Here is an 18,481-nt window from a genome sequence, read left to right on the forward strand (position 1 = left end):
TGGGTTCGTATAATCAACGTCGAATTGCAACCGTAAAATCGACGACATGAATAAACGCATATATAACGTCGAAAACACATCTAACACAGTGCCTGAGGCTTTTTACTGTATGTATCGTGTGTGCCGCAACTAGGAGTATACGGCACTCTGCACAGTGTACGAAGTAAATTATTTTCGCAGTAATTAATTTATTATATTGTAACGCTTACGGCCGACAGGGCGCTGTGTAAGAGCCGGCGTACCAGAGCGGGTGACGTCACCGCCCTTCCCTGTGATAGCAGGACCACAGCTACTGGGCTGTGGAGAGATCTCTCTTTGGCTCACGGGGCTAGGTCGCTGCAGAGAGACGCGGAAGTCCCGGGTTCGAGCCCCGGAGGGTGCAGGGGCCGACCAGATGCGGCAAGGGCGCCCGCCTGAGCCCCCGTTGCGTTACATTGGTGTCAGAAGCGGGCAGAATGAACAACTCGTGGCAGACACTACCCGATTCCATAAAGCGCCGGCTGACGCTGGAAGACGCAGAACCCATCGGCGGCGCACATAGGGAGCCTGAGCAACTCCTGGGTGCGACAGGTGGCCACAGCCCTTACCAGGGCTACCCAGTAGTGGTCCCGCCAGTGGAATTGGGGCGGCCGCCCCGGAGAGAGGATGCCCTCCCTGCCGGAGCCGATCAGCGATTCCCACACCCATCGGCGCGGGTGCGACCAGGTCGCTACGATGGTGAGGCGCCTTGGGAGACCTATAAGGCGCAGTTCCAGCTCGCGGCCCGGACGAATGGCTGGAGCCGGGCGGAGATGGCCGGCCACCTGGCGGCGGCGCTGGAAGGAGCGGCCTGCCAGGTGCTCCTGGACGTCCCGGAGGAGGACAGAGGCGACTACACGGCGCTGGCAGCAGCCCTCCAGCTGCGCTTCGGTGTAGAGGAGGCGCCGGACTTGATGCGGGAGAGGCTGGCCCTGCGGCGGCGCTGACCAGGAGAGCGACTGGGCCCGGTCGCCGCGGATGTCATGTTCCTCGCCCGCCGAGGATACCCAACTTTCCCCCGGGAGGCGCAGCGGGAGATGGCTCTCCAGGCCTTTCTCAAGGCCCTCTCACCCGAGGAGCTGCGGCGCCACGTGCAGCTGGCCGCGCCAACATCGCTGGAGCAGGCCTTGGCCCTTGCTACACGGGCTGAGGTGGTGTTCGGGGTGACTGGCAGCGCGAGCAGACGCAGTGCGCCCTGCCGGCTGACCGAGGCGGCGACGGAGGAATCCAGCGAGGGGGAAGAGGAGCCAGCCCGTGCAGCGACCGCCGCGGAACAGCCCCGCACGCTGATTTGCGACCGCTGCGGGAAAAGAGGACACCGAGCCCGGGTCTGCCGGGCACCCGAACCTCGCTCTCCCCGATCGGCGTTGGGAAACGGGAACGGGGCGGCTCAGCGCGGGGAAGGCCGCCCTTGAATACCTCAACCCCCGCTCCGGAGAGCGCTGTAAAAACCGGCGCCCCTCACGCCACCGTGGGGCGAGTCGGCTGTAGCCGGGGCCTGTACCTCCACTGCCGGATTGAGGACCAACCCTGCCTGGCCCTACTCGACACCGGTTCATCAGTGACCCTACTTCGGCCGGGCGTCCTCCCCGACACCGAGGGCACCAACCCCCCAGGATGGGAGGCCTCCAGCCTGCGGCTGAGGACCGTGACGGGACAGCTCGCTGCAGTCCGGGGGAAACGGGTGCTTGCCTTCCGTCTGGGTGCAGCGACGGTGCGCCACCCCTGCTACCTTGCACCCATCCAGGAGGACTGCATTCTGGGGCTGGACCTACTGCAGCGAGTGGGGGCCAGGTTGGACTTGGACCGGCAGGAGTTGGTGTGGCAGGGGGAGCGACTGCACCTGGTGGAGGGCAGGTCCGGCGAAGGCCGAGGGACGCGGGCTTGCCGGAGCCGGGGGAACAAGAGGCAGCGGCGGCGGCGGCGGCGTCAGTCGCCGGGGCAGACCAGGCCTGCGAGCCGGGGAGCGAGCGTGCCGGATCCTGCCCCTGAGTCGGCCGGGGGGCCAGACAAGGCGGCGGCGGGGGCCGAGCGTTGCGTGGAAGCGAAGCGTGCCGTTGAGGACCTCTTCCAGCGGAGCTGCGAGGGCCTCGATCAGGACCAGCGGCAGCGGCTCCAGCAGCTACTCGCCCAGAACGAAGACCTCTTTGCGGCGAGAGATGAGGACTGCACCCGCACTGCCCTGGTCCAACACGAGATCAACACCGGCGACGCTCGGCCCATCCGCATCCCACCAGGACGCATGGTCCACGCCAAGCGGACCGCCGCCGAGGAAAAGATCCGGGAGATGGCCGCAGCGGGGGTGATTGAGCCCTCCGCGAGCCCGTGGTCGGCGCCAGCCGTACTGGTTAAAAAAAAAGACGGCTCGTGGAGGTTCTGCGTCAACTACCGCAAGCTGAATGAGGTCACCCGGAAAGATTCCTACCCCCTGCCGAGGATAGATGACGCCCTGGACTACATCACCGGGTCGACCTGGTTCAGCTCCCTGGACCTCCGCTGCGGCTACTGGCAGGTACCGCTTGCTCCCGATGCTCGCCCGAAGACGGCCTTTTCCATCGGCCAGGGCCTCTGGCAGTTTACCGTCATGCCTTTTGGCCTGTGCAATGCCCCGGCGACGTTCGAGAGGCTGATGGAGAGGGTGCTGGCATCGGTCCCGCGGAACCAGTGCGTGTTATATCTGGACGATCTGCTGGTTCATGCACGGAGTTTTGACCAGGCCTTGACGAACCTCCAGGCGGTGCTGGCCTGCATCCGCCGTGCTGGCCTGAGGCTCAACCCCCGCAAATGCGAGCTCCTGCGGCGGGAGGTGACCTTCCTGGGACATGTTGTTGGACCGCGAGGGGTGGCTACGGACCCAGGTAAGGTCGCCGCAGTGAGGGGCTGGCCGACTCCACGCACCGTCGCGGAGCTCCGCAGCTTTCTGGGGTTGGCCTCGTACTATCGGAGGTTCGTCCGGGACTTTGCCAGCATCGCCGCCCCGCTGCACCGCCTCACCGACAAGGGCCGCCGTTTTGACTGGGACTCGGGCTGTGAGACTGCCTTTGGCCGGTTGCGCGAAGCTCTGGTGGGGGCCCCCGTGCTGGCCTACCCCGACCCGCGGTTGCCGTATATTCTCGACACCGACGCGAGTGACTCGGGGGTGGGGGCGGTGTTGGCGCAGGAGGGGCCGGATGGGGAGCGCGTAGTGGCTTACTACAGTCGGGCTCTGACTAGGCCTGAGCGGAACTACTGCGTGACCCGTCGCGAGCTGCTGGCGGTGATGGCGGCGGTCCACCATTTCAGGCCGTACCTGTTCGGGACCCGGTTCCGGTTGAGGACCGACCATGCGTCCCTCACCTGGCTGCTCCACTTTAAGGAGCCAGAGGGACAGATGGCGCGATGGATAGAGATCCTGCAGGAGTACGACTTCACTGTCGTGCACCGTGCGGGGTCTCGCCATCTCAATGCCGACGCTCTCTCGCGGCGCCCCTGCGAGGCCGCGGACTGCCATCACTGCGCCCGGCGGGAGCAGCGTGAGGAGGCTGTCCGCACCGTGGCGGGGGTGAGCGCCGCGGCCACGGCCCGGGAGGGGCCGCTGGGGGTGGGCCTGCCAGACCTGGCGCAGCGTCAGGCAGCTGATCCTGACGTGGGCCCGGTGCTCCGCTGGAGGGCAGCAGGAGTGCGGCCTACACGAGAGGAGCTCGCCCCGCACCCGAAGTCCGTCAAGGCCCTCTGCGCCCTGTGGGAGGCCTTGGAGGTAAAGGACGGGGTGCTGCGCCGGGGGTGGCGGGTACCCTCCAGTGGCGAGGTACGGTGGCAGCTGGTGGTGCCTCGGTCGCTCCGCGGGGCGGTGCTCCGAGCGGTGCACGGCCAACCGGGTGTGGGGCACTTCGGCGGTAAAAAAACCCTGCAGCGTCTCCGAGGCCATTTTTATTGGGGTCTTTGCCACCGGGACGTGGAGCGGTACTGCCGAACGTGTGCGGTGTGCGTGGCGCAGAAGGGTCCCCCCGAGCGCTCTCGGGCCCCCCTCCAACAACACCAGGTGGGGGCTCCTATGGAGCGGGTGGGAGTGGACGTTTTGGGCCCGTTTCCGCGCACCGAGGCCGGGAACCGCTACGTCTTGGTGGCTATGGATTACTTTACGAAGTGGCCGGAGGCCTACGCCCTCCCGGACCAGAGTGCCCCCACGGTGGCCGATGCACTGCTGGAGGGGATGTTTGCCAGGCTGGGGGTGCCGGAGGAGTTACACAGTGACCAGGGGCGTAACTTCGAGTCCCAGGTCTTCGCCAGAGTGTGCCAGCGCCTGGGGATTACTAAGACGCGGACCACCCCGCTGCATCCCCAGAGCGACGGGTTGGTAGAGCGGTTTAATCGGACGCTCGCCACCCAGCTGGCCACCCTGGTGTCCCGGCACCAACGGGACTGGGACCGCCACCTCCCCCTTGCGCTCTGGGCGTATCGGACCGCGGTCCAGGAATCCACCGGGTGCACCCCGGCCTCGCTCATGCTGGGCCGGGAAATGCGAACACCGGTGGACCTGGTCTTCGGCCCGCCGCCCGGAGACGGGTCGGCACCGCCGGCTGGACCGGACTACGAGTGGGACCTGCGGCAGCGGATGCAGCGGGTGCACAGCTTTGCACGGACCCACCTGACACAGGCGGGGGTCCGGCAGAAGCGGTACTACGACCTGCGCTGCAGGGGGCCTGCCTTCCAGCCCGGGGACTCGGTTTGGGTGTACAACCCGCGGCGCCGCAAAGGCCTCAGTCCTAAGCTGGCGCCGTCGTGGGAGGGGCCCGCTGAGGTACTCGGGGTGGTGGGCGAGGTCTGCTACCGTGTCCGGTTGCGAACACGGGGGAGAGTGGTGGTCCTGCACCGAGACCGCCTGGCCCCCTACCGGGCCCGGGAGGAGGAGCCGTGTGGGGAGGCTCCAGAGGAGCAGCCGGGGCCGGAGCCGGCCGATAGTGGGGCGTCCGTGGATCGCCAGCCGTCACCGCGGCGCAGCGGCCGCTCGCGCAGGGTTCCGCAGCAGTTGGCCGAATACGAGTACAGCCTGAGGGGGGTGTTCGACGTCGGCGAGACGCCAGACGCTTCAGGTGGGGGCAGTGTAACGCCCTCGCCTGGTGGTGAGGAGGAAGCGCCCCTAGGCGCTCGTAGTACCGCTGGGCATGCTGGGAGTGGTAGCCGGGAAGAGTCTGAGGGTCAGCACGATGACCAGCGGCTGACCCTGCCTGTGTAAATAATGTCCTAGTAATTCTAGTGCCCTGTGTAGTCCTGTAAAAGTAGAGTGTGTTGTTAGGTAATTACCACCCTAAATGTGTGTACGTGTTCGTCAGTCTCCTCATGTGTGTGTAGATCCTGTGTTTGGTTTTGGTGTGGTTGTAAAATAAAGCCAGTGCTTGGTTAATTGCGTCTCCACTGTTCTTTAGTTCTGAGAAAGAACCTGCAATACGCTACATTGGTGTCAGAAGCGGGGTGGGATAGCCCTTCGCCGGGGACGGCGATTTAAGCGGGGGAGAGTGTAACGCTTACGGCCGACAGGGCGCTGTGTAAGAGCCGGCGTACCAGAGCGGGTGACGTCACCGCCCTTCCCTGTGATAGCAGGACCACAGCTACTGGGCTGTGGAGAGATCTCTCTTTGGCTCACGGGGCTAGGTCGCTGCAGAGAGACGCGGAAGTCCCGGGTTCGAGCCCCGGAGGGTGCAGGGGCCGACCAGATGCGGCAAGGGCGCCCGCCTGAGCCCCCGTTGCGTTACAATATTTACTATATTTATTATACACGTGTAAATTAATTGCTGCGAAAATAATTTACTTCGTACACTGTGCAGAGTGCCGTATACTCCTAGTTGCGGCACACACGATACATACAGTAAAAAGCCTCAGGCACTGTGTTAGATGTGTTTTCGACGTTATATATGCGTTTGTTAATGTCGTCAATTTTACGGTTGCAATTCGACGTTGAGGCGACGTATATATACGTATAGCCGTACGTTCGCCGTAAATATACGTATATTCGACGAATCAATGCCCACTGGGAACAAGCTCGCTTCTTTCTACCATGATGTCACCATGACCAAATCTGTCTTTAAACACCTTGCTCAGTCTCTAACGAGACTGTCAAAAATTGCTTTCGCCGATTGTATTGCAAACCGGCGGAAGCGGGGTATTGGGAAAAGTTTTCAACTAGCAATAATCACGCCTCGGCTAACCCTCACAGGCTACGATACTGCCACTGCGCAAAGCTGACGGTTGCCAGGCAACCGCGGGGATCCTATGGAAATCGTTATCAATCGTCTCATGGCATGTCGTTGCTGTAACGCTTCATATTTGTCGTCTTCTTCTAGCTTGAGGTTTTGAAGAATTTCATGACAGACAAGGGCTCCGTTGGGAACAAAGAAACCCGTTGATTCTTTTCAGCAGCAGAAATACAACCCTTTAAATACAAGATGACAGAACAATGACGAAGGGCATGCCGGGAGGAACTCATGCACTACAGAGGAAAGGGGGCGGGCACGTACAGTTCACATTCAAGCCACAAGTACTCTTCTCGGATGTTGCACAAACAAATCCTAACGTCTTGAAAGCATTGCGGGATGTTTGTGTCCCACTTCCCGTGGCTGCAGGATGACTGACACGAACGGACAAACACAATCTGTGGCGTTTAGCGTGACATAGTCTTGCAGGCATCGTGCTGTCTCACTGCAATACTATACCGCTGGAGGAAACAGTCCATCTGGCCATGAAACTCATTTGAACGTCTAGCTACAGCAACTAACAATATCATGATTTATTCAGGATGTGTGGAATCAGCACGTCCCGGAGACAGCTTCCGAAATCGTGAGCATTCTCTGGTGGTAGGGGCGTTCAAGATGGCGCTCAGGTGGGAGGTAAAGTTTAGTGGTTGAGGATTTTTTTTGAGTTTTTCATGACCTAAATGTTAATTTTTGCTTTTTTTGACTACAGAAAAATAAGGACTTAACACTACTTGTTTAAACTTCAGTTATAATTGAAAGAAAAAAAAACGATTTTTTTTAGGTTTAAGAATTTCGATATGAGTAACACTGGGAAAAGAAAAGAGAGTGCTGGGTCTTCGAAGGAGAAGTCTAAGAAACCTCAATCGTATATGTATAGCACTACAAGAAAATTGATGGCAACTAAAGGGAAAAGTGAAGCAGCTGGAGGGGACGTGGAAAGAGTGCTGGAGATGCGCTCGTACGCGAGCGCTCGCAGCCCAAGTGAGACTCAGCTGCCAGAGGAAGAGCCGGAGTCCCTGCCCAGCACACCTGTGAAAACCCCGGCAGCCAAGAGAGGAAGGGGCGACCTGACGCTGGAGGAGCTCCAGACCAACATCTTCAACATGATGGCACAGAGCATGGGTGAGCTGAAGGAAGTGATTTGATCTAATACAGTCGCAATCGAAAGTCTTAAAAAGTCCATGGACTGTGTGTTTAAAGAGGTTGAAGACTTAAAGTAGGCTGGGCAAACGATTTTTAAATTTTAAAAAAAATAAATAAATAATGAGATATAATGATGTTTTCCTGCTTAACTTAGACATTGCACGACTTAAAACATATAAAAACAGGTTTCGAGAGTTAAAAACCACTTTTTATGCGCGAAAAATGGGTGATTTTTCTTCCTCGTGATCAGCTCAGAATCTTTGTGTACGCTGTAAGGTTTTTACGTCTTAATTAAACGTTTAAAATACACGAATTTCATAAAGACAACACACGTTTCGAAGAGAAAAAATCCCATTCTTTTCTCTTCCTGGTGTGTGAAACTGATCAGCAGGTCTTTTTTTCCCAATCAGAGGCTCTGAAAATAGCGTACCGCCCACTGCCCTCCGTCAGAGAGGGGCGCGGCACCGAGAGAGGGAGGAGGCGCGGAGCGCAGCAGTACAGAACGAACGTTCTACTGCCTGGAGCGCTTACGGCAGCGATCGCGTCTGCATTTATAACTTAGTTTTTAAAATTAATCAAGCAATATGAACCATCTCTTTTTACTTTTAAGTCACTTAATTATCATTAAACACAGCTTTCTCACCACCTAGACTACTTTTTGATACCATCCTTAGACAAAGCAGAAACGTCTTGTTCTGTCTAATGACATTACAAGTGGAAAGATTACAGATTTTAATCGTCTTTAATTTTGTTACGTTATACATTTTAGAAACGTTTCATCCATACAAACACCACAAAACTATTCTCGATTGTATTTCTGAATGGTATGTTACACTTAGTTCACTGTTTTAAATACATCTAATTAAGAAAGTTAGGTGTTAGCATAAACTATTAGCAATCAATATTAAATTTAGCACTGTAATAATTTGTTGCACTTTCCCCCGCATCTTGTAAAAATATATTTTCATTGTTCAAATATACATTAAATCTGACTATCATATAATAAGTTAAATACAAAACTAAAGAAAAAATAGGGTTAAATATAATTCAAAATATTTTGCTAACAATGTTAACTATTTATAAATAATAAATTGTATTAACTAAAGAGTAGGATGGCACAGTTGTTAGTATGCTTTTTGTTTTGTTTCTTTTTCATAAATACAACAGTAGTACCTGATGTCTCAGTGGCTTTCAAAATTAAATTTTGCATGCAAACCTGTGAACTAGAAAGATAACTAAGATATCCATCCATTTATAATGGTGGCAAAGTGGTTAGCATTGCTATCTTGGAGCACTGGGGTCCCAGGTCCCATCCTGTGTGTGTGGGGTTTGCATGTTCTCTCTGGGTTACATGGTTTTTCTCCATATGTGTGATATGACTCCCTCTTGCACTCCAAAACATACTGGTAAGTTAATTGGTTTATGGGAAAACTGGCCCTGGTGTGTGTGTGTTTGTGTCTGTCTGTCCTGTGATGGACTGGCGCTATGTCCAGGGTGTATTCTGCCTTGTGTCCGTTGCTTACTGGGATAGGCTCCAAATCCTCTGTACTGGATAAAGAGATTAGAAATGGATGGAAGTAAAGGCACTGTGTGGATTGAACTATACACAGTGTTAGAAACCCACTATGAAATGGCAGCATCTCACTGAGAATAAAATATTTTATAGTGCTGGCTTAAGTAAACAGCCTTTCCAACTCTCTTGCACATCAGTATCCATACCTAGTTATTTAAACAAATTGCCTCTAATTATAAACATCTTAATATGCTGGCTCTGTGGATCCGCATCAGCGATGTTTGCCCATTCCTTCAATTCATGTCCATCCAACACACAGTTCAATGCTAGCAACTACACAAAATCTAAAATACAATCCTCATTTCAGTATCTATGTAAACATACAGTCTGTTAACTTCATCATCTTCATCAAAAGTATGCCTAACCCCATTAGGAAGTGTTCTTGTTATCAGTGTATTCCTCAGCTATCCCAAAATTATCTTCTTACCAACATCTCTAGTTTTTTATCCTGCAATAACTCAGCCAACACTTAAATCTCGAAAAGCTGCTTGTGTTCATTTCTTTAAATCACAAATATCATGTGTAAATACTGTCCATATAATAATCTGCATTGTGGAATAATAGTTTATTTTAAAGGGAACTAGAGAAACTAAGAACTAGAGAAATCAAGAAAGGCTTTTTTTTCTAGAATTAATAAATGCACATCCTGTTCACTGGGGAAATTAAATCCACACTGAGCAATCTTCAATATGTTCAGAATATGACAGCGAGAATCCTATCAGGGATGCATTACACCTGTTTTCAAGTCCTTGCATTGGTTACCTATCAGGTTTTGAGTCAACTTCAAAATCCTCATCCTCATTCAGTACCTACAGTATATGGCTTATTATCTGTCTACTCCCCACCTTTGTCCGTCTGACTCTGGTCTTCTAGCTGTCCTCAAGAACATCTACATTCTGTGGGTGACAGGGTCTTCTTTAGCTGCACCCCAGAGCTCTCAATTTGTATTCCCAGTGATATCAGTCACGTACCCTGAGTGCATTTAAATCTAACCTCAGAACCTTTCTTTTCAGAAGACTTAGTGTCTGTATCTGCTTCATTTTCTAATTTTGGTAGCACCTCTAACTGCTTGTCTTTCTTATATGTATTTACTTTGTAATCTGTGGTCCTTTTATCTGTTTTTATATCTACTGTATTGCTTTGAGATGCCACTTTTAAAGGTGATATATAAAATAAAGTTTTTTATTATTGTTATAGAGAAACATGATCAGTTTTCCCTGGTCCAGATACTGTAAAAAGATCTAAAGCATACTAGTTTGTCACTCTTCTCATTCCCTTTGCTAAATAACTTTTCATATTAATCTGATCAATCTAACTGCCTGTTTTCTGTGCTTTCTCTATCCTGCTAGATTTGCAATTATTCTGAACATTTTCTTCTTGAAATAACTCATTTCTAAATACCTTTTTTCACTGTTAACATCTTGCAGCAAAGCTGCGACAAAATATACACTTAGCACAGTTCATCCTGCTACCAACATTGAATAACAAAATCTTAAGATTTCTATATTTATGTCTTTATTTAGTGGTTTCATTAGTGACAAAGGCTAAACTTTCTTGGAAAAATGTCTTTTATGTGTTGCAGAAAAAACTGACTTGCTTTAACAAAGTATGTTTACAAATCCTTTCACCTGGCAATCTACCTGAATGCCCAACTATCTGAGAAGCCCTCCATGAAACCATGGTTGCTATTAATTCATTTAGGGCTTATTGACAGAATTGCTGTTTTTTATGCATGCTAATTTTCTGATTCCTCACTCTGTTTCATGTTTATAGATAAGACTTTATTGATCGTGAAGGGAAATTGATGTACATGATGAACATGTTTGCATGTTCTTTTGTAACATACACCTTTTTGTGATTTTTTTTGTATATCTAAGCAAGTGTTCCTGCATCCCTCTTCTGCACTTTAGTCATGGCTTTTTTTCTGTTTGCTTATTTCAAAGCAACACCTGCTCCATTTCTAAAACTTTTTACTCATGTGCATTTTTGTATTTTTTACACCTCTAGCACTTTAACATCCTGAATTTTCATTTGCCTTAATTTGTAGAATGAACTTGAGTTTTAGCCTAAAGAAGTTTTCATTATCTTTTGTTTCTTGTCCTACAACTGTTATTATTGATCACCGAATTATTGTTCTTGACATGACTTCATTCAGCCTTTCCTGAACGTCTATGACAGGCAGAGAGAGTGCTGTTTCTGGTGCGATCTTTTGGAGCTGACATTTCACTGTTTTAAACGAACAAGAAATTAGATTGCTCATAGATCACTTATCCTATATAAACACAGCGTAATTGCCCTCCGAAAATCCTCTTTTTCTTGTTCGTTTTAGAGACCTTGATCGAAACTGATTTTAGATGTCAGAAAGGATTTCTTTTCTCTGTATTTCCTACATTGCTTTGTCGAGATTTTAACTTTATATTTAGGCTCAGATTTCAACTATAAATCGTACACTAATTAATAGCAGTAAATACTGATGTTTTGCTCCCTCTTACCACAAAAATATATATGTTTTGTAGCTGGGATGAACTTTATTTCGTACGCGTAGCTACTGCGATTTGGACACGAAGCGGTTAAAGATGGCGGCAAATCAGGCACCCAGAGAGGGGGGGGGGGGGGCGTCGTCTCGCCTCCATAACTAAAATGCCAAATAGGAGTGGCTTAAGCGACATACACAGTCGTGTAACTGACAGTTTGAGGTAGCCTATCGTGTAAATTTTGCTTTGTTGCTGAGGTTAAGCTTTCGAAACTCTGCCCCAAAGTCATGTGACTGATTTTTCGCCCTGTTTCGTTGGTTAAACGCAATGATCACAAGCACCACCATGGTAACTGGGATGTGTAGTTTTTAATTCCGTTTGAATTATAACTGTACGTACTGTCTTCGTATTTGGCCAGGGCTTTAAAGAGAGGGCGCGCCAAAAATTTTCGGTGCCGTCGTCTCCGCTTTAAAGGTACCCCCGTCGCGGAAGAATTCGATCTCGGGACGTTTGCCCAGCGTACTTAAAGAGTGAAGTAAAAGTTCTTAAACAAGTAAATACCAAACAAGAAAAGCATATTAAAGAACTTGAATTGAAAGTGAACGATGTAGATAGATACCGTCGATGATGGAATTTAAAATTATTTGGAGTTAAAGAGGAACGTGATAAGGACCTTGTTGCAACAGTGAAGGGTATCTGTAAAAGGACCCTGCCGGACCAGGAGGACGTAATATCGGCCATTGACTTTGTTCACAGGCTCGGGAGAGCGAACATGTCTGGGCAAGTGCGCCCCAGATCGATTATAATACAGTTCACCAAGAGGACGGCGAGGGACATGCTGTGGCGAGCGGCGAGGGGGAATGAGTATTTGAATGGGAACAAACTGAGGTTTGCAGAGGACCTGTCTGCCGCGGACAGGAGTACCAGGAACCAGCTGTGGCCCCAGGTTGAAGCTGCCAGAAGAGAGGGGAGGAGAGCCTACTTTGTGGGAGCGAGGGCCTTTGTGGACGGGAAGGAGATTTGCTCCCAGTGACTGCTCAGTTAATGATTATGTTTGGTTATATTTGTTATACCAGTATATACTAGTGTTTCTTTAGTGTTAGTTTGGAATGGTGTAGTTAAGTGTTAAGGACTGTTATAGTTCTGGTTCTTTGAAAAACTCAATAGTTTAGACAGTCTTAGAGTTAGTTATTTGCTTTTGTGTATGTCTTTTTCATGAATGCCAGAGGTACTCGAAATGTTGTTAAAAGAAAAACTGTGTGCTGAGTTTTATTTTTTACAGGAAACGCATGCATGTTGAAACTAAAGTTTATAAATAATTGAGAAATATTAAAGCAAGGAAAATATGATACGTGTAAAATATACAATTTGATCACATAATTACTTAATTACCTCTGGTAGTTAAATGCTTTTTTCTGCTGCGTTTTTTTTCTCTTGTACATGACTCTGATCCTCTTGTTGTATTTGTATTTGTAAATTCTGTTTAATAAAAAAAAAATTAAAAAAAGCATTCTCTGGTGGTGTCCTGCAGGCTTCCTGTGGGTGTGCGTTGGTGGTATAGTGGTGAGCATAGCTGCCTTCCAAGCAGTTGACCCGGGTTCGATTCCCGGCCAACGCAGTGGCGAATGTTTTCAAATGCTGTCATGAGCCTTGGATTGTGACTAGCAAAGTGAAGCCTTTTGAAAGAGCTAAAGCACTGAAAAACGGAATTGAAGGAGAATCTTACAGGGGATTCTGAGCGGTGTCTGCAAACACGCAGTCCGATACAGGTGCTGAAAGCTTGAGCTACTCTCAATGTCATGCTGCTTTTCCCCGGAGTAAATCTGTTACATTGAAAGAATGCTTCTCGCAGGTTCAAAAAGGGACCCTTGTTAATTGGAGAAATCAATGATTTTGAATGAATTCTGTATGCGTTAAAAGACAGCTATACACAGAAAACATGCAGGACACAGCTCATGATGTTTCCCGAGCTGAAACACAGTGCGTTTTTTCAAGCTATCTGACAAAGCCCGCCCACTGAAAACTGCGGCAGATCGTGTAAAGACGTTCAACTTTGTAACTACTGCACGCACAGGAAGCAGAATAAATTCCTCTTTTCAAACTGTCAAAGGTTTGCTTTACGAACGCCGCAGGACATCGCACAATCTCTTTTGAACAGGGACAAACGATTTCTTATGGGGCGCAGTAAGTACTGTTACTGTCACTGCTCGATACCGACGTTGGCCTACTATACCATGTTCAGCCACTGCTAGAAAATGTACGGCTCTAGCACCGGAGCAAACAACAGGAGGGCCGACGTCGAACAGGCATACGTGTCAGTCATGGAGACCGATGAGAATGGGATTCGAACCCATGCCTGCAGAGCACAATGGATTAGCAGTCCATCACCTTAACCACTCAGCCACCTTGTCGACAAAACTGGGCTGTCCGGACATGGGTTGGCGCGCTCCAGATGATCTTTTTCTTTTTTTCCCCACGTACTCGAGGGTCATTTTCCTGTTCCACATGTGATTTCAACATTTTCCTTGGGAGATGTCAAGCCAGCAAGCCACTGCTGTGGTTCACTGGCCAGTGTGGAGTTCAGTGGCCCTGTTGTACACAGAAAGCACATTGAGCTCCTTGGACATCAAAAGTTCCAGATAAAAGCCATTTGTCATCCTTTCTCTTGGTGTTGATGTTGCTATTGTATGTAAAGGTGGCAACTTGCTCAGCGAGCAGGCGGAGCACACACCGAATGCAGATGTGTCTGAGTGGTGTGTCCAAGTGGCTGCAAAAGGACAGTGCTCCCGGGGCACCGTGGCTTAGTTGGTTAAAGCACCTGCCTAGTAAACAGGAGATCCTGGATTCAAATCCCAGCAGTGCCTTCTTTGTTCTGTCTTCTCAAACAGAACTGGTCCTTCCAGACAACCACCTACGGCTAGACTTGCAAATATTCATTTCCTGTCTTTAACGCGACTTGTTTTTCTTAAAATGGATGCAACTTGCAAAACATGAAATACAAACCTTGCTAATCAGCGCTAGCGGCTGGCAAAAAAAAAAGAAGTCAGCAATGTTTTTTTTCTTTAACCTTAACCCTGCTAATGGAGAAGAGTTAAATGACCGAGTCTATGCAGCTTAAACGGTGCGCAAGTCGGGTTCTTAGCTGAAAGGGTGGTAAATCACGCTCACCCCAGTCCTTAATCTTTTAAAGAGGATACAAAATTGAACCTAGTCGCCACATCACATACATCCTGTTCAATGATAAAAAGGTAACATCTATCCTCGCTCCAGAGTAAATCTCATGTTGAGGGCATCTTTTTTTTTCACTTTACCGTGAGTCGGGCTCGGCTGCACAGAGGAGAGAGCAGAGCAATGAGGTCACGGGGACAGGGGAGTCACACGCTGGCGGTTTGAATACGCGGAAGATCACTGAGGGATCCACAGTATGTGGACCCTCCGTGCGCCATCAGTCCGCACTCCGGACTCTGAATCCTGCCATCCGAGTTACGATCTCGGCGGAACCTGAGGCGCAGTTCCTTCTTAAAACGTAATCTGGTGAGCATTTCTAGAATCGCACTTGTATAGATACAACTATACAAGTACGATTAGTACGAAATCAGTAGGCAACTGCCCTCTTGATTTTGGATTTAATTTCTTTATTACAGGGGCGCTTTTATGAAGACAGAGTCATGTTCAGGTACTTTGCTTGATGGAGGAAGCTCATTTCGGACTCTGTGATCTGCTCACCTGGAAAGGTCTGCTGTATTACTACAAGAGAGAAGTAGAGTCTGGAAGAAGGGACAATTTTATGATGCTTTGGAAGATAATGTTTTTTTTTTCTTATACTGAAAATGAAAAGTAGTTGTTTCTATATGGACTCAGTCTTTGGAATTTGTATATTTATATATTTCAGTGAACCCTCAGCCATTCCTTCTGTATTGTAATTCAATTTCTCTTTTAAAATTCCTTCCCCACTTCTAGGACCTGCAGTTGCTGAACTCCACAATGGCTTCTATTGGAAAGTCTGTGACTGAGACCAAGTAAGTGTTCAATTTTTTATGAAACCATTATTTATTTTGGAGCAATGAGCAATTCTTATATAAATGCAATAAAATCATTATGCTCAAACTATGAGAGAGAATTTTAAGGATAATTTAATAAATCAGTCTTAGCTTGTTTCTATACACAGATGGTATTATTTATTTTCAAAGGAAACCCGCGAGGATTCCCCTGGTGTGCAAGATGTGCCTGAATACTTTTGATCAGCTTCCTGCTCATTTGAAGAGGGCGTTTATGAAGCACGCCACGGCAGAAGAGATCAGGATGGCCTCTCAACAGGCGAGGGAGGACATGATGAATCACCTGAAGAACGGGGTCATCGTGGATTACCACAGAATAGAGATCAAAGGACACTTTGTGGGCTTAAAATACAAAGAAAATCATGTTCTATGGTACAAGATAAATACAAAACTTAAGCTTTTATTTTAATTAGATTTGTTTATAAAGCATAAGCAATAATTTATTACATTAATATATGTGAAAATAACATTTTAGCATCATATTATTACATACAGGTCTCTAGCTTCAACACAGTGATATATATATATATATGCTCAGTGATTTATTGGTACATGCCCAGGTCAATAATCAGAATGAGGATTTATTTCCAGACGGGCTACAGGTAGTGTTGTGAAATACTTCAACACACTGGATCGCAGATTTAGACCCCCTGCACTCTTACTCCTTAAAAACCAAAGAAATGAAGATATGTAGCAATCACATTGTAACAGGGGTGACAGTGACTTAATGCTTATACTAGTGGACTTCTGGTACCTTTAGGGTAAGGTGTTCCCTGAAGGGCTCTCAAACCCTGCATTTCAGATGCCTAGCTGTATCGCTGATGTGTTGCACCTCAGAATCACTTTTAAACCTTACCTCTGGTATCTTTAATCCCTATTGCTCAACGCATGGTGAAAGTATTGCATAATTGTGTCTGAAAATGAGCAATGGGCACCTGAGAGACTCATTTGCCTGTTTCACAAATGATCACATTTGACTAGAGATTCTGTTTGGGATTCAGTTGTGCATTCCGACAGCAATCCCTTTCAAAAAACGATACATTCTGGATGAGGTCAAAGGTGCAGGAACACTGTATTTAGGATGTGTTTGCACTTATTCTGTGTCTCTAGCTTCAACACAGCGATATATGTATATGCTCACTGATTTTTTGGTACATGCCCAGGGCAATAATCATTATGAGGATTTATTTCCAGATGTGCTAGGGGTAGTGTTGTGAAATACTTCAACACACTGGATCGCAGGCTTAAACCCCCTGCACTCTTACTCCTTAAAAACTAACAAATGCAGATATCTAGCAATCATATTGTAGCAGACACTCATTTGCCTGTTTCACAAATGATCATATTTTACTAGAGATTATCTTTGGGATACGGATGTGCATTCTGACAGCAATCTCTTCCAAAAAATGATTTTACCTTATCGCGGCTTTGCCCTACTTGCCCCTTTGGACAATATCTCCATCTTGTGGTCGTTGTTGGTAATGTCTAGACAATACCTCCATCTTGTGGTCGTTGTTGGTAATGTCTTCTTATGCCATTTTTTTATTTCAATTCTCTATTAGTTGATTCTAGAATCTCTACAATGAAGTTGAAAACATCAGTTTTATAGCAGACAATATGACATTATTTATAGTCCAATTAGAAACTTATTACCCTGTTTTTAACATAATAACAAATTAAAATTGATTAAAACTAAGTTTGGAACACCAGGGAACATAACAAATGATTTTTAGGAAAACCATGAGGTTCTCTGTGCCCGATGCCTGCAAGGAGAGAAAGCTAGAATCCTTTGATTTTTTCAAAATTTGAAAATAAACATCATATAACAACAGCTTTCATTCCTAGGAGTAAAAAATAACCATTTCTGAAGACATAGTAGTTTCTAAAACACTACAATAAAGTTAAAAACATCAGTTTTATATTACATTATTTTTAGTGAAATCAGTCATTTATTACACTATTTTTAATATAATCTCTAAGTAAAAGTGATTAGAATTAAGTTTGGAACAACAAGGAACACAAAAAAAAAGATTTTAAGGAAAAAAATGATGTCTTCTGTGCCAGGTGCCTGCAAGGGGAGAAAGCTAGAATCCTACCCAGGCTCCTGGAGCTCTGTCCTGGCTAAAGGAGGGCGAATCCATCCCATTCAGAGCTCCATGAAAAAATGATATTTTTAAATCTGAAAAAAAACATTATAGAACAACATCTCTTGGTCCACAGAGTGCAAAAATCCAACTTTGAAGAAAATCCATTGACTGATCCCCGAATCCTGAAGTTTCTTCGCATGATATCGGGCTTGCAACCACTTTCTGGAAAATGATGAAAAATGCCAAAAATGAAATAAAAGTTATCAATTCTAGAGCCTAAGAGGAAAATAAGACAAATGTATATCTCCAAATAATTTTATGTGCTTCAGAAGAGCCCAGGAAAGTTTTTTGCATACATGAAACCACGCCCGTTTGCACGTAAGCAGACATGGTTGCACACACGACTGCATGAAAGCACGCGTGCATGCAAAATCATCCTGTTAAGCATTTGAAAAGCCGCACCACGGCGCACTTGAAATAGCTCTTACATTAGTGGTCGACGCAGGAATCGCCTTTTTATTTACGCTCTTACCAACGCGATGGAAAGCAAAACAAAGCAAAGCAGAGCAAAACAAAACGAACAATAAGATCTGTTAGGTTTACATGCATATTTTATGTATTAATAAATGTATCCTCGTGTATTAGTACCTGTGTGTGCGCGTTGTTTGAGTTATGTCACATGGTTGGATTCTAAAGCCATCAAAAGAATCAACTTTGTGATTTACTGCTACAATTAATAATTGTCTCAGTAAATGCCCAAACCCTACAGAACTGGTGCCTTCAGAGAGCCACTACATTTAATTTTGCTATGGCAACATTACATATTTGGCGTCCCTGAGCCGGTTTTCTTACATGTGAAAATAACATTTTAGCATCATATTATTACATACAGGTCTCT

General features: G+C 47.8%; 2 non-coding genes across 2 annotated transcripts; one reads left to right on the forward strand and one right to left on the reverse strand.

Annotated features, from left to right (window-relative positions):
- Positions 1–6,096: 6,096 nt before the first annotated feature.
- On the reverse strand, positions 6,097–6,238 carry LOC138230847 (U4 spliceosomal RNA). The gene has a single exon (XR_011186441.1). It is a non-coding gene; the product is annotated as a U4 spliceosomal RNA (small nuclear RNA).
- A 6,746-nt stretch (positions 6,239–12,984) lies between these two features.
- Positions 12,985–13,056, forward strand: trnag-ucc (transfer RNA glycine (anticodon UCC)). The gene has a single exon. It is a non-coding gene; the product is annotated as a tRNA-Gly (tRNA).
- The last annotated feature ends 5,425 nt before the right edge of the window (positions 13,057–18,481 follow it).

Source organism: Lepisosteus oculatus, unplaced genomic scaffold (genome assembly GCF_040954835.1).
Source record: "Lepisosteus oculatus isolate fLepOcu1 unplaced genomic scaffold, fLepOcu1.hap2 HAP2_SCAFFOLD_52, whole genome shotgun sequence".
NCBI classification, from domain to species: domain Eukaryota; kingdom Metazoa; phylum Chordata; class Actinopteri; order Semionotiformes; family Lepisosteidae; genus Lepisosteus; species Lepisosteus oculatus.